Source organism: Podarcis liolepis (assembly GCF_965112155.1).
Source record: "Podarcis liolepis genome assembly, chromosome: 12".
NCBI classification, from domain to species: domain Eukaryota; kingdom Metazoa; phylum Chordata; class Lepidosauria; order Squamata; family Lacertidae; genus Podarcis; species Podarcis liolepis.
In genome coordinates this window covers 12,145,282-12,172,078 of record NC_139563.1, presented here as the reverse complement: position 1 = coordinate 12,172,078, position 26,797 = coordinate 12,145,282, and the positions used below count along the sequence as shown (strand labels likewise).

The 26,797-nt window shown below is 43.5% G+C and overlaps 1 protein-coding gene across 5 annotated transcripts in view; it reads right to left on the bottom strand.

Annotated features, from left to right (window-relative positions):
• The window catches only part of DPP6 (dipeptidyl peptidase like 6), a 497,800-nt gene that overhangs the window by 234,269 nt on the left and 236,734 nt on the right, over nt 1-26,797 (bottom strand). The window lies entirely within an intron of this gene.

Below are 26,797 nucleotides of genomic sequence, written 5' to 3'. Positions count from 1 at the left end.
GTGCGCACCCAGCTGTTTTCACCTTGCCACTAGTCAGAGCACATGTTACAGTTCCCCACAGGGGTCACTCACACAGTAGCAATGCCATTTTCAATGACTTGTGGTAAGCGTTACGTGCGTTGTGGACCACTGTGTGCACTACTGTACCATGCACAGCACAGGATGATTAATCAGAAAAGCAACAAGGGGGGGAGGGACCCTATCTAACTTCTTAAAGATTTTTTTGTAAAAATAGCAACAGAACAAGTTCTCCCTTTCAAAACAGTCATGTACATAAATTAAGCCAATTTACTTTGGATTAATAAAAACAGAACTGCTATGGACTATTTTGTATTCATGGCAATTAGTAGAGAGAAGAATCTCCATGAAACCAATAAGCATGCATTGGAAGTGCCCAAATAATATCCACACTTCTATTTCATTGCTATTGCAAAAAAGGGAGTTGGGTAAAGGAAGTCTCCCAGAACTTAATTAAAGCCAAGGTCCAGGACCAGAATCAATGACAAACGACAAGAGGGGGGAAAGTTACAGATCTCCTTTCCTCTCACTTATCTTCTGGTTCTCAAACACTTTTCTTTTATTAAACAGATAATGTAAAGAACCACACAAATGAGTGTCATATGCAGCTTGAACCTGAATACAGTAGCTATAATTATTAGGTTTGGCAAATTCTACCCTGTCCTCCTCAGCTAGAACTGTAAATTTGCTAGCGAGGGCCAAATGCAAATGTTTTTTGGGGGGTGGAAGACCTTTTTTCCCTTTTTCTTTTTTTTAGAGTGGCTCATAATTATTGTGCACTTGCAATTCATTTCCAGGAAAGATGCACATTCTTGCAACACCACTTTGGAATTATGGTGCAAGGAAAGGGAACACTGCACCCTGTCTAAGGTAACCTTCTGACACTCCCTTTTCTGCCACGTACAACATGGCAGCTTCCGGGGGCAGAGTGTCAGCAGTAGTGTCCCCCATCAGATAAGTGGTGTTAGCTGCCTGGAAGGAGACCCCAGCAATTTCTGTGGATTTTTTTCCAGGTAAAAGACAGTGTGAGTTACAGTGTGAGGGATGGAAATGGAGACTGAATTGTGAAGACTATGCTGTGGTTGTTGGACTGGCGTGGTGTTTGAGTGCACAAAAGAAACTGTGGGCAGCATCACAGGATTGCCACAAACCACTGCTTAGTAGTCAGTCAGTACCTGCATCTCTAACTGTCATGGCCCTGGCCTCAAGCTCAGAGTTGTTGCAGGAGATATTGGCCTCTGGGGCTTCTGTACCACCAGCTTGGAGAATTGAACCAGCCCCTAATTTGGTTGGCTTGCAGCCAACTGAGCCCAAGGTTTAAAGCCAGGGGGAAACTTTGCCCCTCCAGATGCTGTTGGACTCAGCCCAGCCAGCATGAAGGAAAACTCCTTCCAGCTATAAGAAAAACTCCTAAACCTCCACTGCCTTCTGAGATATATTCGGGAGAAGTCAAAGAAGCAAACCCTACACAAATCGGGAGATGGTTGGATGGCACCTTGTACACCTCCTTCCAGCATCTCCCATAGCCAAGCTGGTACCAAACTTATTGGTCCGCTTTCCTTTGGACCATATCAGTGAGGCTGAGAGAGGGATCTTGTCATCTGGGCAGCTCAAGACCTCTATACTTATGCCCCACTTTAGTGCTGCTAACTCAGTGGTTTGACTCAGCGGCGTCACAACGGGGGTGTGGGGGTGGCGGTGCGTCCCGGGTGCCATGTCTGGGAGGTGACAAGAAGGCACCCCGCAGGGGCTCACCCTGCTGTGGCGGAGCAAGTAGCCATTGCGCCGCTGCAGCCGCATGTGGAGGATCTTCCGTTCACGGCTGCAGCCACGAGCAGAGGATCCTGGTGCCAGCGGCAAACCGCTATGTACAGCGCATGTGCGGCATCACTACATACAGTGCATACGTCGTATTTAGCGACGCTGCACATGCACCCTACATAGTAACGCCCCACCCCGAATGTCACAATGCCTTCGTTCTCCCCTGGTTTGACTTTGTCCCTGGAGACGCACTCCATTGTGTCTCAAGACATATGGCTGCCAACAATTATGCTTTTCTGCACCCATTGCCTATGCTTGTTTGTTCTTATTTTTGAGTCTGTGAAGCCTATATGCCAACTGGTAATGCCCTTCTCACCTCTAAGCCTACTGGATGTCCATGCACTGGGTGCAATGCTTCAACAAAGTTGTCATGAGCACTTTGTGCTGGTTACTCTGTTCAGTGCCATGTTGGCTTACATAACATACTGGCCTTCCTCTACTCCAGAATCTCACTTTTGTGTAGATGCAAATAAATTCCAGAAAGTGGACATGGGCTCTAGGTTTAGGAGGTCCTTTGCCATCAGCTTCTCCTCACTAATAGTGCCTGCTTGCTTGCCAGGAAAGAAGCTGGCAAGTGAGTAGGCAGCAGTTATTTCTGCTTCTTCTGCTATTGCGCTTTCCAGAAACCAAGGAAAAGGAAGGGTGGGCAGGGGAGTGAGCAAGTTGCAATGGATCTATAGGGGACTCTTGGCAGCGAACTGCTTGCAAAGGTGTGGGTCTCAGTAGGTTGTCCAATCATGCCAACTCCTGGCACCAGCCCCATGGCTTTGGAATGCAGGCAGCTCCGCGCAGCAGTCGGGAGCCCAGCGCGACTTCGTGCCGGGCTTCGGATGGCTGCACGGAGCTGGGCGAAGCCCGGGGCTGCAGGCACCTCCGCGCAGCTGTCGGGTGCCCAGCGCGATTTCGTGCCGGGCTCCCAAGGGCTGCGCAGAGCTTCCTGAAGCGCACCAACCCCTCTCGCTCTCTAGGCTTCAGCGAAAGCCTGCATTCGCCCCATAGGATGCAAACACATTTCCCATTCATTTTTGGAGGGGGAAAAGTGCATCCTATATGGCGAAAAATACGGTATTAACCAACTCTATTAATCTTGCATTCAAAATTATATGGGGGGGATATACATGATATCAACTAAATCTCATTCTAATAAGAATAAATCCCAAACAGCTTGGTTCTTAAACCACTCTAAGATGCCTTCTGGGCAACGAAGAGTGGCCTATACATATTTTTAATAAATCACCCAAACGCAATTCCAGAAATGGCAATGTGGTTGAGGCCTATATATATTTAGGGATTAATACATGCACACATTGTATTCATCAGAGAGACATGTGACAGACCTGCCACCATTAACATTTTACTAAAACAGCCCTTAGCTTATACATGTGTGTGCATGTGTGTTATTATATTTAGTGGGTTCCACATAGCCAGCTCCCAATAACACTGAGTGGTAAATAAGGATTTTTAGAAGCTAAGCTCCAATATTAGGTACACATTAAGCAGACACAATGTACAACGGGGGGGGGGGGGGTTAGCACTGCACTCACTCAACAGGTGCGATTCCAGAGGCATGGAATGCCTATATTTCAAAGCAGATGGTAGCCTAACATCATGACATCCTACCCACTATGAAGTGACAGCTTTAGCCACCTCATGGTGTGACCTGCACAGTGAGATCTGAATGGAGGGTTGGAGTGGTAACAGGCAGAAAGGTGTCTGCAAAGCTTAGCCTGTATCTAATACCGCCAGGAGGGTGAAGCTTAAACAGAAAAGCAGGAGGTACTGCTTTATACAGTAGGAACATGGGAAGCTGCCTTATACCAAAAGCCAGATTGCTCCAGTATTGTTGACAAGCAGTGACTCTCCAGGGTTTCAGGCAGGTAACTCTCTTGGCCCTACCTAGAGATGCCAGAGGTGGAACCAGGGACATTCTGCATACAAAGCAGTACTGCTTTGTGTATTCCCAATATTTGAATTCTGAGCATTTCATATTTTTTTAAAAAAGTATGACCAATTTTTGATTCTTTTGAAGGCAAGGTACTATGTGACTATTAAAACACATGTTTGAAATTCCCAAATGCAGAGCAAAGCATTTGATACTGTTCATTTACCTTACTGCCATTCACCAATCTAGAAATCTCTGCTAGTTCTAGAAAGCGTTACTTCTGCACAAGAAAGTGGATTCTCCTGGCTGTTCCATGTACCGCATACCACAATTGGAAATGTCAGTATAGAGGCCAGGAACCACTTTGGGGGGCTAGCTGCATTCATGGACCTATTTGTAAAGCCGAACGAAGCCATGGAAAACTTTTGAAACAAAAGGCGGTTCCTTAACTGGCACTGTGATTTGGGACTTGGAGCCCCATGAAGTGCTTTAGACTGTAACAGTGAGGCTCCTATTGTAAGTTAGGTCTTACAGTTACCGCTATTCAGTGCTCAAAATGGTTTCTGCGTCATGGTGGAGGTAGGAGAGAGGCAAACAATTCCATGATTGTTTTCCCGTATATTCTTTCAGCTTTCCATTTGTTCCACAGCAACATTTTCATTTAGCTCCTCTGAAGAAAACAATAATAAGGGGGAGAAATCGTTCTGCCTTTGAGAACATACAATGCTATCCCTGCACTTTTCTAAGACTGGAATGGCATTATTGCAGTACTTCTCAAAGGCTCATGAATAAACTGAGAATACATGGGATAAGAGGACAGATACTCTCATGGATCAGCAGGAAGCATAAATAAACAAACACGTCTCACAATGGACAGACATAAGAAATAGGTTCTATATATCAGGGCTGCAGCTTTTTAACTTATTCATAAATGAACTGGAGTTAAGGGTGAGCAACAAGCAGTCAAGTTTGCTGATGACACTTCAGTAAAAACCAAAAAGAGCCATCAGGATATGTCTCCAAAGTAAATAGGCATTGAAATACCAAATGGGATTCAATGGGATTCAAATGGAGAGTGAAGCACATGAACAAGACATAAATAAATAAATCATAAATCCACATATACAATGATTGGAGCTGAAGTGGTGATCAGAGGCCAGGAAAGAGATGTTGGGATCATGGTGGATAGCTCAATGAAAATGTTGACCATGTCTGCAGAAGCTGTGAAAAGGCAAATTTCATTAGGGAAGGGATGAAAAATAAAACATCTCAAGTCATACTACCTTCGTTCAATCTCTCATGAGGCCATACTTGGAGCACCATTTCTGGTCCTCAGAAAAGATATTGTAGAGCTGGAAAAGGTGCTGAAAGGTTCAGCAAAAATCACCAAGAGGCTAAAGTAATTTGCCTGTGATGAAAGGTTGCAATGTTTGAGGTTTTGTGGTGCATAAAATGGGTGAATAAGAGGGGACATAACAGAGGTGTATAAAATTGTTCATGCTGTGGCTAGGGAATGTTTCCCCCCCTCTCTCATAGTACTAGAACATTCAGCCATCTAATGAAGCTGAATTTTGGAAGACTCAGTACAGACAGTAGGAAGTACTTCTTGACATAGCACATAAACTATGGAAGTCATTACTACAAGATGTGGTGATGACCAGCAACTGGTGGGTTATTGATTGATTGATTGATTGATTGATTAGTTAATTTCTGTACTGCTTAATATATTAAAAATATCTCTAAAAGGTGTACAAAAAAACTTAAGTGGTGTACAGACAACTTTACAAATTATTACAAAATACACACTTACATATAAATGTGCTTCATTAATACAACGTTACACACACATATCAGTTTATTTTCCTTCGACACACCCTCCCTCTCAGTCTCCGGGTTTTCATTCCGGGTCCAAACAAACTCTCAGCTCATCCACAAAAGTCTCACAACGAGAAGAGGTCCTAGGAGCAGTGGACATCACCCTAGTCTCTCACTTGAGATATGTCATTTATGGGTGAACCTGAGGTAGATGGTACTTCCTCAGGCTGCCCACAGCTGTGTCCCAGTCAGCTGCACTCTCCAGTCAGTTCCAGGTATAGCAGGTTTGAGTTTCCCAGGGGGTCCAAAGGATTGGAAGAAGGGGCCCCTCCACTCACAGCTATTTCTTTACCTCTCCTCCTCCAGCTCCTTTACTGCCCCATGCTATTTATTTTAGATAAATTCATATGACTACTAGTTATGATTGTCATGAAGCACCTCCAGTATTGAAGGCACCAGATCTCTGAATACCAGTGGCTGGGAGGGGGCTATTGCACTCATGCCCTGCTTGCAGGCTTTCCCTAGAGGCATCTGACTGGCCACAGTGAAAACAGGATAATGGACTAGAGGGGCCTTTGGCCTGATCCAGCAGATCTCCCATATTTTGAAGACTTGGGTGCTCCACCCACTCCTAAGCTTACGTCTTGGGGAGGCCTGTTAGAATTCCTGATCCATGATTGCAGTCATGGGATTTTTGTCTTTCACATGACGGTATGTGTTTTGACTCCACAGAGTGGGAAGTGACGGAGACAGGATGTTTGTGTTACTGTGTTACGTCAAGTAGGACTATTGTCCTTTGCCCTTTTTCTCTTTGCTGTCTGATGCTAGAGAGAGAGGGAGCCATGTTACAGTGCTCCGTGTGTGTTTATATGTAAATAAAGTAGATTAGCCAAAATGCTGAGTTATTGAGGTCTGTCACGCAAGGTGCGCAAACTCGGCGGATCCCTAAGTGTGCCAGTGTCGGTTGGCACCGGTCGCTGTGATGTTCGGGCTGAAGAAAGCTTATGAAGCTCCTGAACGATGGACCAGGAGGAAGAGAACATGCCAGTCGGGCATGTGTCTCTGCCAAGGTCCTACTCGAGTGTAGGCTGAACTCCTGACATCACTTCCACAGGTGACCAGGTTGAAATCCTTGCATGTGGTTCAGTCATTCGTTTGTCTTTGGTTGCTGAGAGGAGGGAGCCTTCATCCATTTGCTTCGAGATCCTATCTTTCTTTGAATGTTTGTATCCTCCCTGCCAAATAACCCCATGTATTACTCACCCCCAATGGTGACCCACTGCACCGTTTGAGAAATAATACCTTACAGATAAAAAAATATTACAGTAATAACATGTGGAAGCAACAGAAAGCCTGGGATACTTTGTGTTAAGCTTAGTGCACACACATCTTCACGCCTGAGAAAGGCAGCAAGTATTTATAGCTATTACCTAGCTGCTACCTCCTACTCAGCTTGCCAGCCTATAAATCTTACTCATGCTGGTGGAGCAGACATCTAATAAACATTTATCCAGACTCACAAAGTCATACCCATCCTTTAACATGTGTGGCTATTTTTAAGGGCTTTTGTTTCCATTAAGTAAGTATATTGTGCTCTAAAGGAGGGGAAATACAGCACGATTTAATGAAGTGTGTTAATGAGGTTTATCTTGCATTAGCCTTGCCCCTTCATACGCATTCATTATTCTGCCTGGTTCTGCTTCTGAAATACCTTGATTCAGTATAATAGGGCAGGGGAAGGAATCAAGCCCTCTCTGGTTCGGAGATTAAATCTGATAACACCTTTGTTTACGTCTTACATTCCTGACTCCTTGTCTTCTTCAGTGCTCTTCACTCCAGTGCACAGAACTGTATTTACACCCCTGTTTCTTTAAGCCTTTCAACATCCACTGCTTTTGCAAAGCGTTTCCCACACCATGATTAATTCACTCATTCCAGTGCTCTCTGCTACAGCTCCTCTACCTGTTTCTCCCTCATCCTCTCTTAGTCCTCTCCATTTCTCCCCCTCTGTGACCACATTTGCAACTCCAGTGGGCAGGGACCATATGCAAATGGGAGTGTTCTGCAAAGCACCTTGGCAAGAAGTTGGCACTAAATAAATGATGTGTTAATACATGTTCTCATTAATATTCCATTAAGTTCATTACAGCACATATAAATGTTCACGCAAAATTTGACCTCGGGGATTTTGATTAGCTGGACCACCAGTACAGCCAAGATCAACTGAGTCACAACAATTCCACTTCCTTGAGGAAGAAGCCTCTGCAAATGCATAATGTAGAAGACAGGTAGCCACTTATTTCTCACATTTTTTTTCTCCCAGAAGCCCCCCAGCTTTACGACCCACCTGATGCATCCATCCCTCTGGTGTCTAGGGCTTACTGGAACCTTCACTTGGGAAAGAGGAAGGTTAATAGAACATACCATATGAAATCTCCACACATCCAAACATCTTTATTTAGAATTTGTGTCTTAAACACGATCCTTTTCAGCACTTCAGTGTAAAACGCACAGATGCCCCCATACAGAACTACCATATGCACTTGGCATGCACTGTTTCCGATGCTGGTAGCTTAGACCAAGCTGGCAGCTTCCTCTCGGCTTCCTGTGTCTGTTCCAGCTGGTATGACCTTGACAGCTGTAACACAACAGGAGTCTAGTTGTGGCTTGCATATTTATGCTAGGGAGACTTCTGAGGCATCTTACAAATTCACTGACAGCCATACAAACTGCAGGGGGGAGAATTCAAAGGATAATTGTCATATAATGCCTTTATTATGACCAAAAGGTAGTGATGCTTCAGGAATACGATTTCTGTGAATTCTGGTGCAAGCTGACCTGTACTTCTCCGCCTGGATCAAAATGTGAGAGCCAGGATGTTGTTATGACCTTATTCTGATAACTTCTCCAAATTTTCAGTGCGGTTTTTGGTTCCTGAACCATATCAAAATGCATTTATTTGGTATGGAATTTTAAGAAATGTGTATTTCGAGAGAAATTTATACTTTGTTATTTAAAAAGTTTGAAAATATACAATTGTAACTTTTCATCTGATTTTCTTTTAAAAAAACCAATCCTACATATTAATATTTAAAAGGGGTGTAATGAATTAATGAATTAACACGTAGAAAAACTGCACAGACTGGAAATGGATGGATCCATGCATTTCTGATGAGCCACCTTTCAAGTTCCCACCTGTCTTTTTCAGGATACATGTTGCTTTAAAAAATGGTGAGGGAATATTATATTTCTGGCCATGACAAAGCTCTGCAGCCTGCAGCTGATAACAAGGTGGAGAGCAGGAGGCCTAACATAGACATTGTTAGGTTAGAACCTGCTACCTGCAAAGCCAATTCTGGATTGTACCAAAGGCTCTTGGGATAAAGACAGAATGACAGTTGTCCCTTTGGAAATAAGAGAAAAGCCAGCGCTGAGTATTAGCAGGCTCTAATAAAGGTGTTATACTGATTACTGAACTGTGCACTGGAGTTAGAATGTTTCCACTCTACCAGAGAACATGAATGACAGATGTTTTTCATGGATGGCTCCATCGTATGGCTGTGCAAAATGTTTGTGCGGATAGCTTTGGGGCACATTCATGGGAGCAGGGGTGTAACAAAAATGGGGGAAGAGAAAAACTGGCATGGAAAAACATTCTGGGACCTTTGGGGAATCGGTGAGGAGCACTCTTTCTCTCAATTTTTGCCCTTCCTGACACTCAAATGAAGGGATGTACAAGTCCCCTCCCCACTTTAGGGGCACAAAAATGCCTCTCTACCTTTGCAACCCATTAACGGGTGTGGAGGCACCTACTGATCAGTGGTACATTCAAACCTCGGCTCTCGAACGCCTCCGCTTTGGTACGTTTCAGCTCCCAAATGCCAAAAACCTGGAAGTAAATGCTCCAGTTTTCGAACGTTTTTTGGAAGCCAAACTGTCTGATGCAGCTTCCACTTCAGTGCAGGAAGCTCCTGCAACCAATTGGAAGCCACGCCTTCATTGTCAAACATTTCGGAAGCTGAATGGGCTTCCGAAACAAATTACGTTCGACGACCAATGTTTGATTGTATTCCTTAGTGCTTTTGGCACTAGGTACTAAGATCATGGCCACTGGTCCCATCACCTCCTGGCAAATAGATGGGGAAGAAATGGAGGCAGTGAGAGAGTTTACTTTCTTGGGTTCCATGATCACTGCAGATGGTGACAACAGCCTTGAAATTAAAAGATGCCTGCTTCCTGGGAGAAAAGCAATGACAAACCTAGACAGCATCTTAAAAAGCAGAGACATCATCTTGCTGACAAAGGTCCGTATAGTTAAAGCTATGGTTTTCCCAGGAGTGATGTATGGAAGTGAGAGCTGGACCATAAAGAAGTCTGATCGCCGAAGAATGGATGCTTTTGAATTATGGTGCTGGGGGAGACTCTTGAGAGTCCCATGGACTGCAAGAAGATCAAACCAATCCATTCTTAAAGAAATCAGCCCTGAGTGCTCACTGGAAGGACAGATCCTGAAGCTGAGGCTCCAGTACTTTGGCCACCTCATGAGAAGAGAAGACTCCCTGGAAAAGTCCCTGATGTTGGGAAAGATGGAGGGCACAAGGAGAAGGGGACGACAGAGGATGAGATGGTTGGACAGTGTTCTCGAAGCTACCAGCATGAGTTTGACCAAACCGCGGGAGGCAGTGGAGGACAGGAGTGCCTGGCGTGCTCTGGTCCATGGGGTCACGAAGTGTCGGACATGACTAAACAACCACCACTAGTTGAGCAAAGGAACCAAACTAAAACATCATAGTGACACCTAGTGGTAATGTACAAGCATTGTAAGAACTATTTCAATATTTAAAGGGCCAGTGAAAGTAACCTACTTAAGAGAGTGGATTCAAACTTCTAACCTATTTATAATGATGAGGTTCTATTTTTGCATGGATTCTTGCAATGCACATACACACCACATCTTATCGAGAGAGAGCTTCATCTTCACTTTCAGAGCAACTCAGAGGTGGCCCTACTATATGTAGTGAGTGTTACTCCCTAGCCGGTGCATTTACGATTGCAGTCTCAAATGCCTGGAGACCATGAACAAAGAGATCCTCCCCCCCCCCCCTTTTAAGGGAAGGCTATTTTTACCCCAGTCAAACCATATTAGGAGAAAAGATCCCACAAGGGATTATGTCAAATTCTATTCTAGGGACATGGTTCAAAAACATTGTTGAGCGAATAAATGCTCAAGAAATAACTAAATAAAACATTTTACAATTCAGCAAGGAGTTCAGTTCTATTCATTTGGTTTGACTAGAGACAATGGTTACCTTTCCCAGCCTGATGCTGGTGTGAGTAAACCAGTGAACTGAAGGCTGGAAGGCAGACTGAACCAGAAACCACAGCACCACATAGAGTGGGAGCCAAGAGCCCCCCAAATGCCTTCCCCTGAGCCCGAGGAACCAAATGTCTTGCCTAGTACCTCACCAGTGGTGCTATGTATCACACTGCACAACTGGCACGACTTGTGCAACTGACATGACTTGTGCAACAGGAGTTTCCCCCTTTCCTGCCCCCATACAGATTTAGGAGGTGCATAGGGGGAGAGTTGGGGAGAGAAACATGATGTGCTCTGAAAAGTGTGTGTGTGTAAATTTGTGGCAGACTGATGGATACATGGTCCTAACAGCAATGTTTAACTGAGAAGACAGGGGGAGGGGGCGGAGAGACTTTGATAAAGTTTAGCTGACTCCAAGCCTCTGATTCTATAATGAAAATACCATGATGAAAATGTTAGAGCACATAATTGAAACCCATATCTATTTTGGGCAGTGAAAAGGCTGAGATAAAAATATTTACAGCATCGTTTACTAAGAACAAAAACGTTGGTTTCACACTTATCTGGGCATTTCAGTCCAATTTCGTTGCAGACATCCATTAGAGTTATTAGTTGTGAAATATAAACTCATCTGTGCTCAATCTGATATTCTTTTGATGTGATGTCTTATCTCATTCAATATGTTCTAGGAAGAGTAATCCAGCTGCTGGTTATTAATTCCCATTCTAAACAAGCCTCGGCTTTAGCATACTGTACATGGAAATTAAAACTTTTTCCTCCCTTGAGAAATTCTGTATCTTAAATCTGAGTTTATTGCATTTATTGAACCATTTTGTGCTCTTGCCAGTTAAGAATCACCAATGACAGCATTCTTGGAATAAATGTAAAAATAAAATAATAAAAAGACCCTATGCAACACAATTTGAATAAGCTTGGGACTAATGTCAACATAATTATTCTTCTAGTGCACTGTGTACAATGCTCATCATGTTGTAGACCTTGGGAGTCTGTATTATAACCTAAATATAATTATTTAATTTCATTCTAATGGGGGGGGGGCTGTCCTCCCCTTCCCCACTTTTCTCTGCCTACCCTACAACCTGTAAATTATGTCTCAAATTTGACGGTTGTGGGAGTGACATTATCCAATCTACTTCCCTGCCAATAAAGGATCATGCTTCTTATTAACCTCTAGCTCAACACAGCCAGAATATATGGCATAGGAAACCAGGTCTTAACAAGAGAAATTACATATAGTGCATATGCGATTGCATAAACAAGATCAGAAATTGCAAGGCACTTTACAATGCAGGGGGTGAAAATGGTAAGTGCTGCAGCAATGATTTTCTTTTCTTCCCTTGATTGGTATTTTCTGCTACAGATCAGGTGCTTGGCAATTGTGCCAGATGTTTGTATTGGCCTTAGTGTTCCTACTGCAGTGGAATCCCTGATGTCAATGTGGAATTTACTAATCTAAGCCTCAAGGTTTAGGATATAATCCCTTCTCCTCCCCCTCCTCCTGTTAAAGTTGTTCTTCTAAGAAAGCCACAATTAGCACACAAGAAGAAGAAGAAGAAGCCCACTTTCTGCACTGAGTTATTCTGTGCATTTGGGGCTACGGTAATGTAACAGAATGTCACAGAGTTGATGAATACGACACAAAAGGTTCCGGAATGTCAACCAGCAGAAGGAGAAAGGGTGGGTACAGCGGGAGGGACCCACAGTGAGAGTTTTATAATGGTATTACCCAGCTGTTGTGATATTTTGAAAGTAGGCAAGTTTAAATGCCAGTTTCTCCTTTTATAGTTTTCAGCAGCTCCTAACTGCTAACTGCTTTTTCTCTTCTCCCTGTAACTGGCTCTGGTCAGCAACTTTTCAAAGGCAACCCCACATAGAGCATGTTACAGTACAGTGGTACCTCGGGTTACAGACGCTTCAGGTTACAGACTCCGCTAACCCAGAAATAGTACCTTGGGTTAAGAACTTTGCTTCAGGATGAGGACAGAAATCGTGCCGTGGCGGCAGCGGGAGGCCCCATTAGCTAAAGTGGTGCCTCAGGTTAAGAACAGTTTCAGGTTGAGAACGGACCTCCAGAATGAATTAAGTTCTTAACCCGAGGTACCACTGTAATCAAAGGGGGATGCAACTCATTGTATCAGCATGGCCAGATCAGACACCTCCAGGAAACTGGGCACATTGCATGCCAGGGATTAGAATAAGCTAGAACTCACCTCTTCAAACTAGCTTTGTGAAGACAGGGGTCTTTTAACATGGGGAAAGATTAAAACACATGACATGCACACCCTACACATACACATCTCTGAGTGCTGTACCTCATGACCCTCCTAAAAGTCCAGAGAAACTTTTAATCAAAGAATCATAGAACTGTAAATTTGGAGGAACCATGTGGTTTGTCTGGTCTGACCTCATGCAAGGCAAGATTCTTTTGCCCAACGTGAGGCTCAAACCCACAACCCTCAGATTAAGAGCCTACATGCTCTACCCACTGAGCTACCCTTCACTAGAAGCTGGGCAGGAAATTGCAAGTGTAGCTTTGTGTTATGTGCAACTCTGCTTCACAACTGGAATAGCACACAAATATTTCATGTGGGATATTTTTGTCCACTTTTCAGCTTCAAAGGTACAAGGGAGAAAGCACTTTGAGTCATAGCATTTCCAGTTAGAAGGGAAAAAACAGCATGAAATGCAATTAAATGTGTAGTTTAAAAGAATTAAGCACATTTCCCCGCGGTTCACAGAAGACGCCTGGCCAAAACAACAATGTTAAGCTTCCCCCCTCCCAATAAGCAATTGTTTTCCTTTTTACAACTTAAAGGTGCCTTCTCGTTTCCTGTCTTTAAAAAATACAGCTTTAAAAGGTTCAGGTAAATGCAGCAGTGTCAGGTTTTATGGATGTGGCAACGAAGCTACCTGCACCATGTTGATGCCAGTGCAAAGGCATCTGACATAAATGAAAAATTATACATAGCCATTAGAGCGTAAGTGGGGCTGCTGTCAGTCAGTGCAGCTAATGCAGTACTGCACTGAACCAGATGCAACAATAGTCTGACTTGGTATAAGGCAACTTCCTATGTTTCTACACCTCTCACAGTGAGAGGTTGGAAACATTAGGTCCCTAGGTGTGCATGAAAATGAATGCATGTACATCAACACTAAGAAACGACACAGTGAACAGACTGACATTTCACACATTACAGCTGCTGAATTAAATATTATGATAATATATTGTAGGACAATTACTGATGATAGCTGTGGGAGCTCTAAGCATATGAAGATGAGGTTGGTTGGAGCTCCTACAGCATTGCCATGCCCTCCACCCTCTGCCGCTGCCCTGTGTTTCTCAGTTTACTTTTCTGTCAGTGTTTTGCAGAGTCCACATAGAAGCCATCACATGGCAAGCTTTCCAGTGGCAACTGCATGGTAAGCAACAGTTTGAATCCACCCATAGTATTTTGAGTGATTCAGAGTATTCCCATCATTAATGACTTTCTAAACCTTGATCATGTATGTGTTCACCGCTTCCCTCGTCAACTAAACAAAAACGAACAATTGATTAAGCCTTGTTTCAGTAAGGATGGAAGGTTAAGGCTGGGAGGCACTTTAGCCAGGACCAGATTAGGGTTAGTGGGGATTGCTTTTTATTTCACACAGAAGACTATATTCTGGAAATCATTACTGTACCACTCTTTCCTTTGCATTTCAAGCACACATTCAACCTTAATTCCAAAGCCTGCTGCAGAATCTTATCAGCTCTTGTACCTTCAAGCAACTTCTGACAGCTCTAAAGGAATCAGCTTGAAACAGAGCAGAAGAGGTGGAAGATCTGCAGCAAAATGCTAAATGACACAGGAAGCAGCTTCTAGCCAGCTCAGCTGTGAGCCTCTGTTGGCAGCACTCACTTCCTCCACATCACCTGACATAGAACCTGAAAGTGGCCAGCGTCACACCAAACTGAAGCTGCACTAAAACTCAAAGCAGGTAGGTTTGCCTGTAGTTAGCAAATAAAAATCTAAAAGAAACTGTCAACACCACAGGCAGGCTAGGATTGACCAGTGGAACAGATTAGCTAGGGACTGCTTTAAGGCAGTTTGGATCAAGATAAAGATTGTCTTCAATAAAAGCATCCCTAAAAACTAGTTGATTTTGATCACAGCAACATTCATTGCTTTATGCTCAACTTATTAGCAACTTATAGTCATTGTTTATTTGGTTAATATTCCACATGCTGTTTTACTAGTGTTGTATCAAGCGTCAAAATGCCACCTGTTCATTCATATTACTCATGACTGAATATGGACACTCATTTTTTAAAAAAAATTAATTATGCACCAGATTCAAATTTTGCACTACAATGTACGGAACTCTAGTATAATGTATAAGTTAAACCCAGCCCCCTGATGATCACTGAAAAATGTCCTGCTGAGCCCCTTCCTTCTGAGACCTCAATGGACAATGATTGCATGCACACTTTGAAACTTATCTCCACAATAGTATTTTATAGTGTACAATGCATATACAACCAGCACTGCCCACTTAAGGCCTACGAACTTGTGTATGTTTAAATGCCTACTGGGATTTTCAGGGTGTTCCATTCTGTACCAACACACTGCATTGGTGCAATACGATTTTGGAATTGCCCCTACACAAGGTGTGAGAGTGTGTGTTTGCCTCTAAGAATTGAACAGCAGGTGTTCTGGTTACTGCACCCCCAGCAACAGACATCTTTTAAATTTCTTATTATGTACAACACACCAAATTAGATCTCTTGTCATTTTACTGATAACTATTCATAAGAGATCTTGACATCCCATCCTGAGAGCTATAGTTTCTGACTACTGTTTTATGATGCCAATAATGCAGAGGAATGCAGAGAGGTGTGTGGGGAAACCAGCACAATGCATGTCACACACGGTGATGGAGTGCCTTGTCATTTTTCAAGATGCTCTTCACCACAGTTAGCTTCCTGACCTGACAAGATGGATTCTTTTATGCGGATAATTTCAATGAGGTTACCCTACCTCATCACTTTTCATATTTCTCATGCCACTAATTCCAGTGGCAAATTGATTCAGTGCAAGTTACAGTAAACGAAAGGTCTGGAACAAGGAGCCTGTTATCAGCTCTTGTCCACATGTAGCCTTCAGCATTTCCCAGTCATTCCTGACCTACACAGCACTCCTCTGCAAAGCTTAGCCTTCACTTCAAAGGGAAATGCTTGTAGTCCTCTTGAACTGGAAGACTGAAGGCAGTGCACAATGGAAGGATAAGCAGAACCAACACAGGGATTGCTTTGTGAAATAGTATGGTAAATGTATATATACCCATTCACTATGGGTACCCTAAGTGTCATAGAGAGACATAATCACCATGCTCTCTCTTGGATGTGTCAACTCTCCTGTAGAGTGCTTGGTTTGTTCCACAATTTTTTAACAGTTCAGTATTTTTAAAGCGTAGGTTCTTTTTTGACAGCCCAACCAAAGAAAAAACACATTAACTGTTGTTGTTGCCTGCAAAAATAAAAAGGCCATGTGTCATGAAATAACCTCCTGTCACCAGAGGGCATCACAAGGACAATATTCCAGTTGTACTTCAGAGAAGAAAATTTACTGCTTCGATGTCCTACATTGCAGGTTTCATATAAAGAACAGAGCCAAGGGTGTGTGTGGATACATGGGGCAGGGTAATCCAACCCCCTCACACACTATACTGTGGGTGGTGGTGGATTAGCCAGAGGAGACTCTCAGTTCAGCTTCTCTGGCCACTGAATGTGTGGGCAGCACATCCACTGGCAGCTATCTCTGCCAGCAGAGGTCAGCGGAAAACCTTGAAACAGAATATTCCAAGGGTGGGTAGAGGCAAGGCTGAGCCAACCCAGGATAGGCTGGATCCTGAGCCATTCTCATAGCTGTTGATGCACTGGGCTTGAATCAAGCCCTATCATCCTTCTTATATGGCGACCATGAGTAGCAAAGCTCCAGTTATGCTGGTCACCTTGTCTCACCACCATACCTCACAAGCAAGGGGGAGGGAGTTAGGATTCCACCACAAGAGTGTTTTATCTTCACTTATGTGAGGCTTTTATGAGGTAGCATCAACACATAACATATTTGGGCTGCTCCTGTGAGGGATCACTGCTAATGCCTGCTGAACTATTTCAAGCCTACTGCTCATCCTGACCTTCAAAGTCCAGCAGTGTCCAGGACACCATGTCGGATGGTTCAGGAACTGAGACACATCCATGGCTCTGAACTTACTGCTGGTGAACTCAAGGCTGGCTGGCAAAAGCCTAATGAACAACAGCAGGCACACTGAGCCACAACCAGAACTTTTTCAGGCATCTTTCCCCACACTCAAGAAACTGAGTGTCTTCTACACCTCCCCAGTTCAGCAATGTAGGGAGCAAACCAGGTGGATGGCTGTGGAGTGCAGGAGATTTGTTCATCTATAGGCCAAAGAACTGGCCTCTACTGATCCAGCAAAGGAGGCAGAACATAACAGATGTATATTGGTTCAAATTCACCTTCATCACAGTGAGCTGCTCATTAGGAGCTGTCCTTGGTGCTGTGACAGCCAACCCTGTTTGCCTTGCCCCACGCTCCTCTTCCTCAGCACCAGAACAGAATATAGCATTAGCTGTAACATTAGCTGCTAGCAAGAGGCAAATTGGAGCCCCAGGACACATCCAGAACATGCGCCAAATCTATTGTGGCCACTACAGCCCCATCAAGAGCAGGTTGACTCTACTTCCCAAGAACATCCAGCTAACCCTGCAACATAATTTCTGGCTTGTCTAGATTCAACCTTGGCTCCTTGTCCTTCATTCACTTAAGCACTGTTTCCAAGCATTGCTTCAGAAATGTAAGCACGGTTTTCCCAATAATGGAAGATGGAGCAGACTGGGTGTCATCAACAGAGTGGTTTCACTTAGTGGCTTCGTGGATATGTTGGGAGCACTGGTCAACATTCAGGCATGTCCACATCTGGCCAATGTTGCTTCAAGATACACATATGCATGGTACTTTTAAAAAGAGCATAGAGAGAAGACCCAATGGAGCATACAAACAAGGAGTGATGGTGTCTGGGGCCAAGAAGTGAGAAATGGAACGAAAGCATGATAAAGCAGGGAACACTGTGAAGTTGGGTGAGTCTCCAGCAAAGCTAAGCACACCTACTGTGAATCAGGAATCCATTAAAATAGAACGGGGTAAACCTCTATTATCTTAATAATCATTATCATTAGATGAACTTGGCATGAATCATGACCAATTATTTCTGAACTGTTGCCTACAGTTGATCAGCCAGGCATTCAATGACTAGAATTTACTGTATCTTGTATCTTAAGTAACTATTGAGACTACATTTATCCTATTTCTTCCCCAGCCAGTTTCCCTCCCAATGCTCCTGAGCAACCTTGTACTTGGAGAGTGATTAGAAAATTCTGCCAGTGGATTTCAGTTTCACTTGCTGCTTTCCAACCATCACTTCTTGAGATGTAATTCATCTGGACCTGTTGCCTTGTCAACTTCGAACAGTTCTAATTGCTTGACTATCTGCTGCGGCATAATCGGCAAACCTTTTCACATTCTCCATTGCCCAGAGGAAAATGTATTCTGGGCTGGCAGATGTGACCTTCAGTTTTTCTGCAAATGCTGAAGGGGATTCACCAGATCTTTCAGCTGCCCTGGCCCCTTTGCCCTCCTGGCTGATGGGCTGCCAGTGGGTCTCTGGGGTGTTTCCTGACAAGAGTTTTTCCCGAGCAGTAGGCATGGTGAATCAGCATGCCTGACACTTGCAAATCACATTGGGAACTGCACCAATCGCTGTTAACCCAAAGCAGGATTAGCATGGATGACAGAGTAAAGGGGAGGAAATGACTTTAAGCTATCACTCTAGTTGATATCTCTTTCTCAGTGTGTCTTTCCTCCTACTTGTGCTTTAGTACTGCCATCACTAAATCAGCCACAGGGAAGCTGCATTCTACACACAGCCTTAGGCAACTCATCCCACTACTGTTATCAAAGTTAGTTTTTTTCTTCTTTTAATTAGGAGCCAAAATGTTATAAATATCCTCCCCAGTGTGTATGGATATGCTTGTATTTGAGATGTTCCATTGTAGATTTTTCTACACATATTGATACTGGTCAGTTGAGTATAACTGAGGCAAATTGTTCTGTGCAGTTTATTAATTTCCTAAGAATGCACACACAGTGGTTAATTAGGTGTGGGCACAGATGAGCGTTCTAATGGTAGCAGTGGATGGTTTTCCACTCACCCAAGTGCATGGACCACAGGCTCTTTGTAGATGCTGAAAGGAAGGAGGGAGGGAGAGACCTCCAGATGCAGGGAAGTTTTTATATTTTTATTGAGTCCAACGTATGTGAAACTGAATTCACCTTCAGGGGGAACCACTTTCTGTCCTTTCTTTCCAAACTCTGTTGCAAATTGTTTGGGGTGCTCCTCCTTTCATTCCTCATCTTTAAATGCTGACACAACACTGAGATAGAATAGCTCTCATTTCAGTGATGCAGAAGCCCACACAGGAACTCCAGGTGATTGAATGATATAGTGTACACGCTTCTCATGAGACTCCCCATACTTACAGGTGTAGACCATGGGTGGAGAAACTCTGGACCATGGCCCAATTTTGACCCACCAGACCTCTCCCATTTCAATCCCTGAGTCTGTTTTATCTAAACCATACCCACCTGACATCATACCCTCCTGACATCATATGTGATATGCGGTGTGGCACAGTTACTGACGTGGCTACAGAGGAACATTGGGAGCTTAAAGTGAGATCCTAATTGTTCCTTTTCTGGAACAACACAATCTTCCAAGCCCACCCATCAGCTGATGGGCGAGGGAGCACTCCTTGCTCCAGTGGCACCAAGCAGTTTGCATTGAAACCACAGCAAAAATGAAGAAAGACCCTACCAGAAGCATGCAACTAATTATGTTTGATCATTATTTTGCAATCAGTTCTTGTACACATATACGTAGGCTAGCTATTATCCACATATGAAGGCAATATCAGCAACCACATCCGAAAAGGATGGCTTCTGTTTTACCTGATACAGGGGTCAGTTCCCCATTCTTTTTCCATGCTGTAATGCAGTCTATGCTTGATAGACATTAAGTGTTCTTTATACATCCATCTGTATGTCAGAATATGTGGTTTTGAAAGCTTCTTGCTCCCCCATTGTCTATGATCATTTCTAATTACACAGAATTGCCCAAGTTAAGTCACGTATTTTATTGTGGCCTCTTTAACTGTACTAGATCTATTATTGCACAAAAGATCTCCATCCTCAGATCATATTGATTCATTTCATGCCATTCTCTGCTGCTCTCGGATTACTACTGCTCATATTACTGCAGCATCCCTCATGCGGTAGCTGCTATGCTACTTTTAAAAAGATTATCCATATCCTCAGAGCTTATTTAATGGGCAAAAAATGGCAAAAACATGCCTCTCTGCGATAAGAATATCCCCAGAGAAAGGATTATTCCTAAGCACAGGACACTTGGATTTCTCATGTTCTTTCACTGATGAAATAATCTAAGCATCAAACAGAAGTGCATGCGATGAAGATCCTACAACAGTTTTTAATGAAAATCAGCCTGCTTGGACTGCACTTTTGAGAGAAGCACCAGCAAAGGGAATGGGTGCTTAGTCCTTGCCTCATAGGCCATTTCCCCACACAAGTCACCTCTCGCTAACTTTTTATCTCCGGAAATTCCAGATGCATATTCACAATAGCAAACAAACACCTGGAACACCATAGGGAGGGGGGGGACAGTTGATGATGGGGTGATTTTGATCTGAAAACAACCAATCTGGGAAAGTGTCAAGCACCTCTACTTTCGACCACTCCTCTGCTCAATTTTTCATTTAAAAGGGGGGAAAAAACCACCCCTAGGGCTTCATTACATATAGTTGCACATATAGTTTGGCTTGCTTCTTAATGGAGAGCTAATGCAGTGTATTGGTTAGAGAGCTAGGTTTGGATGTCAGAAACCCAGATCAATCTCATGCTCAGTTAGGAAATTTTCCGGGTAGGCATGGGACAATTGCTACCTTATTAGTTTTTTGGGGGGGAATCAACTCTCCTTGAAATAAGGGGAAATCACATAAAAATCCATACCTCAATTTTTTTAAAAAAATGTGTTAGAAGGAAAAGCAGATGGGGCTAGAGAAGCAATGGTGGTTGAAAAAAGGATTCCTGTTTTGACAGGACTCTTAAGGGCAAGCTACACATGACTAGGAAACATGTGCTACAAAGCCCCCAATGCTTTCTTCTAAAAAAGAAATTTGGTTCCGACCAGGAATTCATAGAATTATGGAGTTGGAAGGGACCCCGAGGATCATGTAGTGATCGTCCAATCCCCTGCAATGCAGGAATATGCAGTTGTCCCAAATGGGGAACGAACCTGCAGTCTTGGCATTATCATCACCATGCTCTAACCAACTGAGCTGGGAGCTGTGTTCCATAAAGAGAGTAATTTAGAACACAGAAGTTGAGTGGGTGGTAAGAATAATGATGCAACTGCCTTCTTGTTCTCCTGAGCCCTGTCCATCTTGGCTGGTGAAAGCCAGCTGGGAGGAATTGATGGGATGGGCCCACGGTGTGGTGGATGGTCTTTATGTAATGGAGTGGTGCCTGCTGCCTTTAAGCAGAAGGTACTGTACCATCTCCTAAAGAAACCCACCCTGTATCCTATGATTTATTTTTTAAAAAACCTGCCACCTGGGACGCAAATACCCCATTTTGGGGTAAGGTGGTTGAGAGGGTGGTGGCCAAGCAGCTGCAGGAATTCCTGGAGGATTTGAATTACTTGAACCCATCTCAGTCTGGGTTCAGATGCAGATCTGGAATTCAGTCAGTCACCTTGATGGATAGATAACCTGTATTAAAAGCCTGTATCTAAAGCTCTGCTTCTGCTTCTCTTGGTGGCTTTTGATACCATAGATAACAGCATGATATTCTCCTGGACCAGCTCTGTTGGGTGGGTATTTGGGGCACTGTTTTTCATTTAGTTCAATACTGTCTTCACTGACTGGCAACAGCTCTCCAGCATTTCAGGCAGGAGTCTCTCCCAGTCCTACCTTGAGATGCTGGGGACTGAACCTGGGATCTTCTGTATGCAAAGCAGATTATCCACCACTGAGCTGTGGCTCGTCACTGTTGGATTTTGCTCCAGGCATTCTGGACACCAGAGTCAAGATTAAAGAAAACCTCAGGTGTTCTATTGTCTGCTGAACTTTGCCTAGATAATTCGGGATCCACAGACATTTACTGAGAGGGGTTTTACAGCTCCCTGGCAGAGCATGGTTTCTCCTAGGCCAAGGGAATAGGGGGAGGCTGGAGAATCTGGAGGATGAGTTCTGCTTAAGGAATGAGTACAATTTACTGGGCCAGAACAGAGCAAGAGGAGTACTGGGCTCATAACCTGTAAGAATTTATCCTGTTTTTGATCAGTTGCAAATGCACAATCACCACCACCAACACACCCATGATCCAGTATCTATCACAAAGGAGCTTGATGGACGTTTTTGCTTTAAAATATATAATAGCTGATCCAGATTTCACTGTAGAGCCAGAAAAGGAAAAGAGAGCTGACAGTGGTATATCTGAACGATCGTTATAAATGATTTAAAATCTATCCCATTCTGTTAGCAACCAAATACAGTAATTGGAAATCCATTTATTTGACTTTGCGCTTCCACCAATGCTGCATTATGACAGTGAAAAATATCTTCAGTGGGAGAAGAATAAAAAAATAAAAAAGTCCAAAGGCAAGCAAGCCAGTGCTGTTGTGTTCACGGTGCCTGCTACTTTCTTGTGAAATCAATTTCAAAGCCCATCAGGGATGAAGAATGGAATCATAAAGGATTATTTTTATCGCCATCATTGGCTGTTTTGTATAAATGCCTTTTCAAGAAAGATGTTTTATGACAACAACTGAGAATCTATTAAAGTATAATACTTACAAGCTACAATACCTTCAATTTGCGAACAAAATGGAACAGCTGAAGACTAATATACTTTGGGGAGGTTTTTCACTTTTTTTAAAAAAAAATCCAACAGTCATTCCATTCTAATTTGTAAAACTCAAAACTTTATCTTGATTTACTCAACCAAAAAGGGGGGGAAATTAAAGTGCAATAAAAAAGAAAGAGCGAACACCATGATTTAGCACAGCAGGGGGAAATAAATGGGGAAATATTGACAGAACATTTAATTAGCTCAATTAACCCCCCCCCCCAGAAAAACCACCGTTCTTCAGCCCCCAATAGCACAACAGATACAACAATGTGGTTTTTCCACATTATTTTTTTTTAAGTCAAGGGTATCTCTTGACAGATCGGAATTTAAAACCAGGCTGAGCTATATCTTTGTTAAGCATGATTCAGCTTTAATAGCTAACATTTAAATAGCACCCTCTTTATTTATCCAAAGATAAAATTTGAATTTCATCAAGGACAGGAGTATTATTTCACTGATTTATCCAGATGTGTGCGCAAGCAATTTCTGTGGTGTTTAGTGGATTATATAGTAATGCGTCTTCCAAGCTATTCACTGCATCAGAAGTGAGGAATATAGAAACAATATTCTGCACTATAGATGGCATCCAATGCTAGTCCTACTCTGAGCAAACACATTGAAACTAATGAAGCAAGGTTATCATCTTCATTAATGCGAATGGGTCTACTCTGAATTAGGACCAACATTAGATGCAACCTTATCTGTTTCGATGCACCATTCTATCTATCTACCCACCCACCCTCCCACCTGTCTAGTTTAAGAATGCACACCCTGCCTTATCTTGTAAAGCAGCTCATGATGGTTAAAGACATATCCTTAAATGCATAGCATCCACTGGAACAAGATGCAAAACCCACAAAAACACACTCACAAAAACCACAAGGCAGCCATCAAGGACAAATCCAGAACACTAACAGGAACAATATTAACCACAGCAGCCAGACCAAACAGAAAATCAAACCAAAATGCACGAACAAAAATCCAATCCACCCCAAAGGCTATTTTGTAGAAACAAGGATTGAGCCTTGTGTTAGTGTCTGGGCCTAGGAGGCTTCTTTGGAAAAAGCAGTCCGGGGAAGTGGGCACCACTATCAAAAAGGCCCTGCTTCTGGTAGTCACGCAGCAAAGCTTCCTCAATAAAGACCTGGTCATATCAACAAACAGCGAACCTTCTTCTTACTGACAATAATGAACATATTTATTGAATGCTCTAGCTGCTGCATTATGACAATGAAAGCACACTGACACAAATGTAAATTGTGTAAGGCATGCGTTTAGTTTATGGCTTTAATTTTCTGCTGATAGTTTTTTTGTGTAGCAGCTATCGCATGCTGACAGTTTCTAGGAGCCGTAGGTAAGAGGTGAATTCAGGGTGGGGACCAAAGGTGGACACACTACCCCAGAAGAAGCACAATGTGTCCCTCACCAGAAGTACTACCCCTCTCCTAAGACAAGACCAACCCAATAACACCCCCCAACACATTTTAAAAGGGCATCATGGCACCACATAGTTTTCAAATGCAACACCCCAAAAGTACACACAGTGGCCCCGAATTGAGTGAAAGGGCTCATACTTGCTTGTTTGTTCCCTGCTTAACCATGGGGTCAACAGGACTCCCTTCTCTGCAAAACTGAGCAAATGGGATGACTCACAATCATGATACAAATATTTGTATGTAACTATTATACTTATGTAATGGGAATTGGGGATTGCTCGTGCGTAAGTTGCCGCCACTCTCGGTGAGGTTGCCTGGATAAACCTTTCCCTGGCTGGACAGTCCTGATTCCGTGTCTGTCTCAGTCACTGGCAGAATCCGTCAGTGGGCGTTTCCTGAACTTCTTCCAACATAAAAGTTCCTTGACGGATAGTCTCCGCCTAGCCTCCCTGCGCAGAAGTCTTCTGCGCAGGGTGGGTGTGGCCAGTGGAGGACCAATGCTCTCCCCGCTGGTCTCTGGAGAAGAGTCCTGGAGCCATCCCTCCGAAGCCCGCCTCTGCCCGCCTTTCTCCCTGGTGTAACGCTGATTTCCTTCCCCGGTCACTGAGTCCCCTCTTTCCCTGCTGGGACCTTCTCCGGCATCGCTCGGGAGCCCTTCCTCCACTCCTGACTGCGATGGCAGTTCCCTGACAACTTATGAAGACAGAAGTGCCTGGTGTGCTCTGGTCCATGGGGTCACGAAGAGTCGGACACGACTAAACGACTAAGCAACAACAACAACAACATTATTATACTTATAGAGTGCTCACTAATGGTTCCTCACCACCCTGAAAAAGGTGACATGTGACGTGCCTCTGGATTCTGTCCTGGGTCCATTGTGGTTCAATGTCTCATCCAATCTGACACCAAACTGGGAGGCGTAGCCAATGACACAGAAGACAGAAACTGGATTCAATATGACATTAACAGACTGGAGAACGGGGGCAAAACTAACAAAACTAATTTCAATAGGGGGAAATGCAAGGTTCTGTGCTTAGGCAGGAATAACCAGTTGCACAAATATAAGATGGGGAACACCTGGCTTTCCAGCAGTACATGTGAAAAGAATATAGGGGTCATAGTAGACCACAAGCTTACATGAGTCAAGAGTGAGATAATGCAGCCCAAAAAGTGAATGCTACTCTAGGCTGCATCAACAGACGTCTAGTGTCCTGATCAAGGGAAGTCACAGTTCTGCTCTACTCTGCCTTGGTCAGACAACATATGGAATACTGTGTCCAGTTCTGGGCACCACAAATTAAGAAGGATATTGACAAACTGGAACATGTGCAGAGGAGGGCAACCAAGATGATCAAGGGTCTTGAAACCAAGCCCTATGAGTAACAGTTGCTCTGGAGAGGAGGACTCGAACCAATGGATTCAAGTTACAAGAAAGGAGATTCTAACTAAACAGGAAGAACTTTCTGAAAGTAAGAGCTGTTTGACAGCAGAACAGACTCCCTTGGATGGTGGTAGACTCTCCTTCCTTGGAGGTTCTTAAGCAGAGGGTGGATGGCTGTCTGTCACGTATGCTTCAGTTCAGATTCCAGCATTGCAGGGGGTTGGACTAGATGACCCTCATTGTCCCTTCCAACTCTACAATTCTATGAGTCTACAGTTCCAACACAGCAATGAAAAATGTTAGTTATAATCCTAAATATCATACCATTCCCCTAAGTGGCAAGATCAATATTGCACTTTGGCATGTGCTCCAGTGACAGATGGTGTTATTAAAAAAAATTCAAGCAACATACATTTTACACAAGGTGGGGGGAAATATCAAATTTGCATCTGAGCTCCTGTGGGAGAAAAGCAGTGGAGGGAAATGAAGTTAACACAGCAATGAGCTTGGCTATCATCTCTCTCTTTTGGAGGACTTGAATGTTGCCTATTACTTGCAACAGTTTCAAGATTGTTATAATTTCAAGGGGTTTATTTATATCGTCTTCTCAACTGTCTCTTCCATTACAGCATTTTTGTACGAATTTGCCCGCTACTCCTCCTTCATATAGAATTTTGAAGGCTGTTCAGGTTAGTTTAGCTGTTTCTTTAAGTATCTGGTGAGCAGCTAGTACTGCCAATGGGTGAAAGGGTTTGTGTGGGATGAGCTGTGGTCCAGCTCTAAGCGCCTTCTGGTGGCTCCCTCACTGTGAGAAGTGAAGTTACACGGAACCAGGCAGACGGCCCTCAGCAGTGGCGCCCTCCCATCAGATGTCAATGAGATAAAGAACTATACAACTTTCAGAAGACATCTGAAGGCAGCCCTGTATTGGGAAGTTTGTTTTTTAATTTTTGATGTTTTATTATATTTTTACATGTGCTGGAAACTGTCCAAAGTGGCTGGGGCAACCCAGCCAGATGATTAGGGAAGAAGAAGAAGAAGAAGAAGAAGAAGAAGAAG